This window comes from Tachypleus tridentatus, chromosome 13 (assembly GCF_004210375.1).
Source record: "Tachypleus tridentatus isolate NWPU-2018 chromosome 13, ASM421037v1, whole genome shotgun sequence".
NCBI lineage: Eukaryota > Metazoa > Arthropoda > Merostomata > Xiphosura > Limulidae > Tachypleus > Tachypleus tridentatus.
In genome coordinates, this window is record NC_134837.1 from 91,129,263 (window position 1) to 91,137,386 (window position 8,124).

Here is an 8,124-nt window from a genome sequence, read left to right on the forward strand (position 1 = left end):
ATACGAAATACAATTTATAAGATAATAAATGAGAACTCATTTGAACATTCTGAGAACTAATTAAATAAACCAGTACTTATATATATCAACACTGGCAAAGAAATCACTGATATATATTATGTGTTATCTCAGTTTCACTAGATATTTGTTTTAATGAGCAATTGAAATTGCATCATTTTTTATTAACACTAAATGAAATAATTATAAATATTGATGTATTCCTAATCCTGCATTTAGCGTGAAATGAATAAACTTGCGAACCAAGTTTAACATTAACGCTTTTTATGAAGTTGTTTATGGTGGTTGCAATGTCCAACATAAAATTCGAAATTAAATTTCTTTATTTAAACTACTGTTGTTTTTTAACTATGAAAAGATGAAAAACCAGCTTGAATTCTGATGTATGATATCAAAATGTATGGTATTTCTTTTGGAACTTTAAAATTAATTTGAAATACTTTTCGGAAAATATAGCTTTCAATAACTTATATTGTTACCAGAGGTATTATAGTGGTAAATATTTTGAAACACGTATCATGGAAGAGCTTTATAACAAAGCAAAGAAACTACAACGGAAACAACTCAATTTTATATTATTTAAAAAAACGGAACTTTTCTCTTCGAAGTTATCTATTCAGGATTGAGTCAGTAAATGTCAGATATATAAATTTATTTGTAAGTAATAAAAAAGAGAATACTGAAAAAAGCAAAGAAAAATTCAATGTGTGACTCCATATTATTAAAATTAAATATAGGGAATTAAAACGCTCTCAGTACTACAACAGCACGCCTATGGTCTTACAGCTATAGAAACTAGATTTCGATATCCGTGGTGAGCAGAGCACAGAAGGTTCTATGGGTAGCATTGTGCTTAACTACAAACTGAAACGCTTATTTTATACATGTAACAAATTAGTAATATAAACAAAAGTAATATATTAGTAAATCAATATTTTAAACTTTTATTATAAATGTCTGTTATTGTACAATTACTTTTTTGCTTTTGCTAAATATTATAGTCTGTAAATGTATTGCTATAAGATTTGACATTTACAGACTATAATATTACAGAGGAAAAGTGTATAAGTATTAATTATTTTTACTGACAAACTACTGGACCATTACATTCACTCTGATTAAGGCTTAAAGCTGAAAACAAATGATTAATAGAAAACCTTTGTTGTTTGTATGTTTTTCTTATAGCAAAGCCAAGAAAAGCTTTGTTCTTTCTTTTGTTGGGTTTCGCATAAGGCTTCACTAGGTAAGACAGGCTGTCAAAATCATCCGAAATACAGAAATATGTAGTCAAATAACATGGAGAAAGAATATTTGTCCGAAAGGTTGTGCAATTTAATAAAATATTTTGTGAGTGCTTTGAAAATATGTTCAACTTTTCCTTAGACTCAAAATATATATTTACATAACCAAATTTTCCAAACTTTTATAATGTTTACAGTAAACATCTTAATTGTGGCTAAATACAGACAAGTGTTGAGTTATATAATATATGAAATTAGGTAAGCGATAGATCTAAACAAGCACGGACTGACTATTCGAGAATTTTCCCGAGTGACATTCACGGCTGATAATGCTGTTAACTAAATTTAAATTTAGTCTTTTCCATGCATTTTCTACTGTCATTGTTATTTGCAAGTGTGACTTACCACAGAACTATGTTTAGAATCATTTTCTCAAGAAAGGTGGAATTTAAAGTTACAGCATGAGAATTACGACCACACCCACATTGTTTCACCAAAATGAAAGATGTTTCACCCAGATTACTTTGAACCTTTTTCATAATATAAGTTTGAGGCTAGATGATCAACTTTATCAATTATGATTTTTTTTCAATAACAACTCGAAAGGTTCAAGTCATCCTAAAAACGTTTTAACGAACGTGAATATCGAAACTGTCTTTTTACGATCTCGCCCCATGACCAGGTGATTAAGGCATTCGACTTGTAATCCGATGGCTCGAATCCCCGTCACACCAAACATGCTTGCCCAGTCGTGAAGGCGTTATAATGTTACGGTCAATCCCACTATTCGTTGGGAAAAGAGTAGGCGGTGGGTGGTGATGACTAGCTGCCTTTCCTCTAGTCTTACACTTCTAAATTAGGGACAAATAGCCCTCGTGTAACTTTGGGTGAAATTAAAAATAAACCAAAAACCATTTCGCCCATAGTTATCACAGTTTTTTTTTTATATAATTTATAAATGACTCTTTAACCAAACACGTTATTATTTTGCAATCTATTTTAATCTCATATTATAATATCTGCTTCTTATTTTATGTTGTTTTATTGCTAATATACAATTAACAATGGGCTATTTGTGCTGGATACGCCACGGATATCGAAACATGTTGCTTAGCATCATAAGTTCAAAGACTTACCGCCGAGCCATTGGGTGTATCTGCTTATCTCCCTCCTTTATTTCAGAAGGTTTGAGGAAAGAATATTCATCTTGTAGAAAATCTTGGTGAGTACGTTTCTGATAAAAAAATAAGTAAATATCTGTTTCTTTTTTTTTTTCTTTTCTAAGCATCTTTATTCCTGGAATGATATCATAAGAGTAGAAAAAAGTAGTTTTTTTTATATAACTTTCCAAGACTTAAATGACACTGTAATACATTTGTACATATTTAGGATATTTTGTTTTTATTTTAAAACTTCTAAATTATCATTCTTGATCAAGGAATTAAAAGTTTTATTATAAAAGTTAAACAATTGCATACTGTTGGTACGCGATGTTTCGTACATTAATTTACCTGGTGTTAAACTTTCCAATAATAGGTATGGTAAGAGAAACAGGTTTAATTCTGAGACTCATCATGAAAATACATAAAAACAGTTAATATTTGGAGCTTATTGTTGTCATTAATGTATGCTTGTTTCGTTTTTTTAATTTCGCGCGAAGTTACACGAGAGCTATCTGCACTAGTCGTCCCTAATTTAGTAGTGTTAAACTAAAAGGAAGGCAGATAGTCATTAAAACCCACCGCCGTCTCTCTCACTAACGAATAACGAGATTGACTGTGCATCATAACGACCCCACTTCCGGGAGGACAAGCATCTACGGCATGATCGGAATTCGAACCAACGATTCCTAGGTTACGAATCGAGTTCTGTAGCCGCTTGGCTTTGCCAGGCCTGTCATTAATGAGCTCCACAAGGCGTAATTTTATAATTGGTAAAGCAAAGGAGAAATATGAGACAGAAGCTTAACGTCTTTACCAAGACATTACGTTAATTCAGTATAATAAAATAATGCTAAAACAATCTTCTAACGTCCCAAAGAGAAATTCGCGAACTTACAACGTGAAAATTCATGTGTAACTTTGCACTAAAATAACAACTACCAAATTCAAGTGAAAACAAAACAGAAAATGAAAACATAATAGTTTAGGTTCTACAGTATTGTAATTGATAACATTGTTAGCATGTTTAAATTTTTTATAACAGGTAAATCCTAAATATTGGCTGAAATATATAGAAATTATTATAGTTACCTTTTAAGATTAGATGGAAGGCAGATAGTCATCGCCACCCACCGCTACCTCTTGGGCTACTCTTTTACCAACGAATAGTTGGATTGACTGTCAGTTTCTAACGCGCCCACAGTTGAAAGGGCGAGCGTGTTTTGTGTGACGGGGATTCGAACCCGCGACCCTTAGATTAAGAGTCGAGCGTCTCAACCACCTGGCAGATAGCCCTCAAGTAGCTGTGCGTGATATTAAAACAAACAAAAAACAAAATCGTTTAGCAGTTGTTTATTTTTTATTAATGTAATAAATTACAGTGATTATACTATCTACATGAAATAACTAAACGTTTATCACTGACGATTTTTCTTGTAAAATTTAATTAATATTTTATCAAAGTAGGTTTGGCTGATTTTAATTTTAAGTATTTGAAACGATAAAATTCACTCCAAACTTAATAGTAAAGCGTACCAAATTGTATTATTTAAATATATTTGAGAGTTTAAAGACGGCTTCAGTAGAGGATTTAACATAGAGAAAGCAGTTTCACAATATTAGAACCACATTACTTTTCTGTACCTGGTAATTATTTATAAATATTTTCGAAAACACCGTGGTTTGTTATTTTCGAAACTTAATGCCCATTAAAGAAAATATGTTGATCCACGCAGAGCAGACTGAGTTTCTCAAATATGCTTGCCATAGCGGGAACAGCTATTGATTTTACTCTTCCGTAACTAATATAGAGCATGTCTTTGCGCAGAACCAGTGAGGGAATGACGGGCCTGACATGACCAGGGGTTAAGCGCTCAACTCGTAATCTGAGGGTAACGCGTTCGAATACCTCTCACGGCAATCCAACTGCATACCATATTTTTCTTTTCTTTTATCTAATTTCAAATATTTCTTTAATTTGAGCTAATGTTTTATACTTATACATTTTTTAGCTTTATCTCAGCTTTCCCGTCTTTCTTATGTTTATTATCCTCAGCTAATAAATTAAAAGAAGTAACCGCAGTGGCCTTATTAGCTTCCTATTACATCAAACTTATTGTTAATTGTATGGCTTATTATTAAAATTGTTAAGTACCTATGCTAAATTTATTATATGTTGTAACTGTTCATGAGAATATGACATCATGAGTTGTGACACGAAATTAAGTAAGGTTATGCAGATTCTGTTCGCAGTAATCGGTCATCAGACATTTAACATTGATAAAGTTATACGAAACACTCTCAGTTACAGAGATTACGTTCAATTTATTTACTATAAAATATTTTGCTTGAATATTAAATAGATAAGATAACGACCACAACAATGAGTAACAATTTATGTAGAATATTATAAGTACATGTACACATTTCAAAATGACAATTAAATAAACCTCACTGAATGTGGTGTTTAGAAGTGGTGGAGCGCTATGGTATTCCATAGCATCACATTAACTTGCAACAGCATTACTGGTGGAAATATGAAACCCGTGAACTTATGGAATACCTACTGAACCATCTCTTTTTCGCTTGATTTTGAACAAAGTTAGAAATAATATTCTGTTTATAATAATATTTCTGTTTACTTTTATAATATGGCTTATAAATGCACACCTTAGAGTGAATTTAAAATATCCATAGATGAAGATATAACCGGGAGTTTTCACTGAACTTTGAAATACGTTACACCTCCCTTGTTAATGTGTTAGCAACCAGTCAACTAAGCACCGAGTATGAGGCGTAATATGTCTGTAATAATGATCCAGGAAAGATAAAAATTTTAATAACGGCTCTCTAAATAATATCTTCAAATAATGTCAAAATGAGTCATATTAAGACACTGATATTTTTTAAATTTGTAACTAGTAATTGGTACATAGTGGCAAAAGCTACAAAAACGAACATTTTTCAAATTACTTTAAAATGAGTTTTGAGACACTTACGTAGTCAATTAGACGAGGACACATTTCATAGATAGTTTGAAGTTTGATGTGCAAAATACATTCCACACCATTTTAACCCCATTGAAGAACTTCTTAACTAATGAAACTTGACACGATCGATTGCTTTTTTTACTTATCAGACACATGTCATATCGAAACTTTGAAAGTAGGTGAAGTAACTCTAATCACTTCATAGAATTCACTTTCAAAATATAATAATCCAGTACTGACTAGGTTTTACACAAAATAAATCTGCGTGTAATATTCTTATGAGAAATGAGGATCGTAGTATCATAGTCGGAATAACTGAGTATAGACATAGCCCATAGTACGTTCGGTAATGTATTTTTTTATTGCATTTACCATTATTATTATCAGTTGGAATACTAATATTTTATTATTTATTTATTTATTTTATTAGTCGCTTAATATGTTAGATTTATTTGAATAAACTTTATTTTTTTTGAGTGTAATGTGTATCGCCTTGTTACCCAACTCTATAGCATGTGTTATAAATATTTATTTAAAGTATTTTACACAAAAAAGAACGGTTTTCTGGATTTTCATTGGCCACTAGACATTGGTATAGAATATTATACAAAAGTTTACATATTCTGATGTCACGATTTTCAGAATTAATGAACCAGACATGAAGCATGAAACAAATAACTGGATTCTATGTGCTTTGTGTGAAAATCTATCTTCCTTTGTGCATGTTTGGTGCGACGGAGATTCGAACCCGCGACCCTCAGATTACGAATCGAATGCTTTAACAGCCTGGCCATGCCGGGCGTCGACAATAGTAATCCTTTAAACTTTAATGATTTGTTTATAGTTATGAAAATTATGACCTTTTTCAGGAAGTTATGAAATTCAAAACGTCAAAAAATACAAACATATGATTAGGCATAGAAACAAAAATCATTATCTGTATCTTAAATTATTAAAACTAAATCGGCTGTCTTGTACAATATTTATAAAAATATTAGGTATGATAAAAACTTTTCAGGAATACCTTAAATGCGTTCGTAACATTATCCTTTATACAAATGACATATGAACGAATAATATAAACATAAAAATCGTATGCAGGCCTACGGAAGTATATAAACATTTTGTAAAACACATACAGTACTCCTACTAAGACCATCCACCTTTATGAAACATATGTAAGTGAAAACTATAAAATAATATGTGTAAAAAGATATATTTTCTCAAAAACAATAAAACTTGAGACTATATAGATAGCATAAAGACAACCAATTGAATCATTAAAATAAACGATTTACTTGTAAAAGCGAATCAGCACATGTGTTAAAATAATATGAACTATAAAATACTGAATACCTTTGCAAAATATATGCAATGAAAAATGTCAAAATTAAATCTAGACTTTGCAGACTATTTGATTGATTAACTGTTTGTAGTCAACCACAAATACATACAAAAATGCTATGTGTGCTTTGTTTTCATGGTGAAAAACCTGGTTTCTAAAGTATATGTTTGCGGATATACTGCTGTAACCAGGGGGCTACATTGAAGACATGCTGAAAACAGTTTGTGCAATTAGTAACACAACGGATATAGAGAAACTTTTAACAGTATCAACTGATAATATATCCCTCCCAGACAGACATCCCTCTAGTGTCACTTGGAGTAGACATTCTGTCAGACTCCACATGCTTCACTCTGGTTCTAAAATAATAACAGCTGATGTTATAGTGCTCAAACTACAACGTGTTACGTAATATTTATGTAATCCTCAAATGTCGTCATAATATATTACACTTGTGTAACGCTAAAGCTACCATAAAACACAAGTGTAATTACAGATTTTCTTCTCAACCATTATAGTCGTATTATTTGGCTGCTATATAAAACAGGCATAGGAAGTTAGCCCGTCATACCGTCATAATGGCGGTGTTACAAAGCTGCTGTCTAAAACCAGTGTAGAAAATATTTATTGACAAAAATACAAAGAGGCGGCTTTAAGGTGATAATAAAATAAATTACCATATGGATGTTTATGTATTTTTGTATTTCTTTGTTTTATTCTGTTTTTCTATACATCGTAGGTTTTTTTTTGTGTAATATTCGTACGGATGTTCTGCTACTCAAAGAAATACATAATTCTAAGGGTGGTTTATTCTTGTGGATTATACCTTAATGGCGAAGGAAGGAACAGCGTTGCTTTATTACTTCAGTTTATATTGATAGAAGCAGAAGAATGGCGTTTATATTAATGTCTCCACACATGTTTTTCTGTTGATAAGCGAATGAAGTTTCTTTGTGATATCTATTTATATAATGCATATGTACAGGGCACAATTCAAAAACCGTATTTAGATTTCAGTGAGAAAGAAATAGAAATAGGATATCTAATGTAATAAATGTAGATTAAAATTCAAGATTGGCCAGGTGGGTTAAGATTCGAGTCGTAATCCGAGAGTCTCGGGTTCGAATCCCTGTCGCACCAAACATTATCGCCCTTTCAGCTGTGGGGCATTATAATGTGACGGTCAATCTCACTATTCGTTGGTAAAAGAGTAGCCCAAGAGTTGGCGGTGGGTGGTGACGACTAGCCTTCCATCTAGTCTTACACTGCTAAATTAGGAATGGCTAGCGCAGATAGCCCTCTTGTAGCTTTGCGCAAAATTAAAAAAAAAAAAAGAAAATTCAAGATATTGTTTTCCATTCGATTCACAG

General features: G+C 31.7%; 1 protein-coding gene across 1 annotated transcript in view; it reads right to left on the reverse strand.

Moving 5' to 3' along the window:
* Positions 1-3,715, reverse strand: part of LOC143239772 (uncharacterized) — a 101,406-nt gene extending 97,691 nt beyond the window's left edge. The window contains exons 1-2 of the mRNA XM_076481256.1: positions 3,512-3,715; positions 2,396-2,555 (exon numbers count right to left, since the gene is read on the reverse strand). The gene's annotated coding sequence lies outside the window, so the exon portion shown is untranslated. The remainder of the gene's footprint in view (positions 1-2,395; positions 2,556-3,511) is intronic.
* Positions 3,716-8,124: the final 4,409 nt, after the last annotated feature.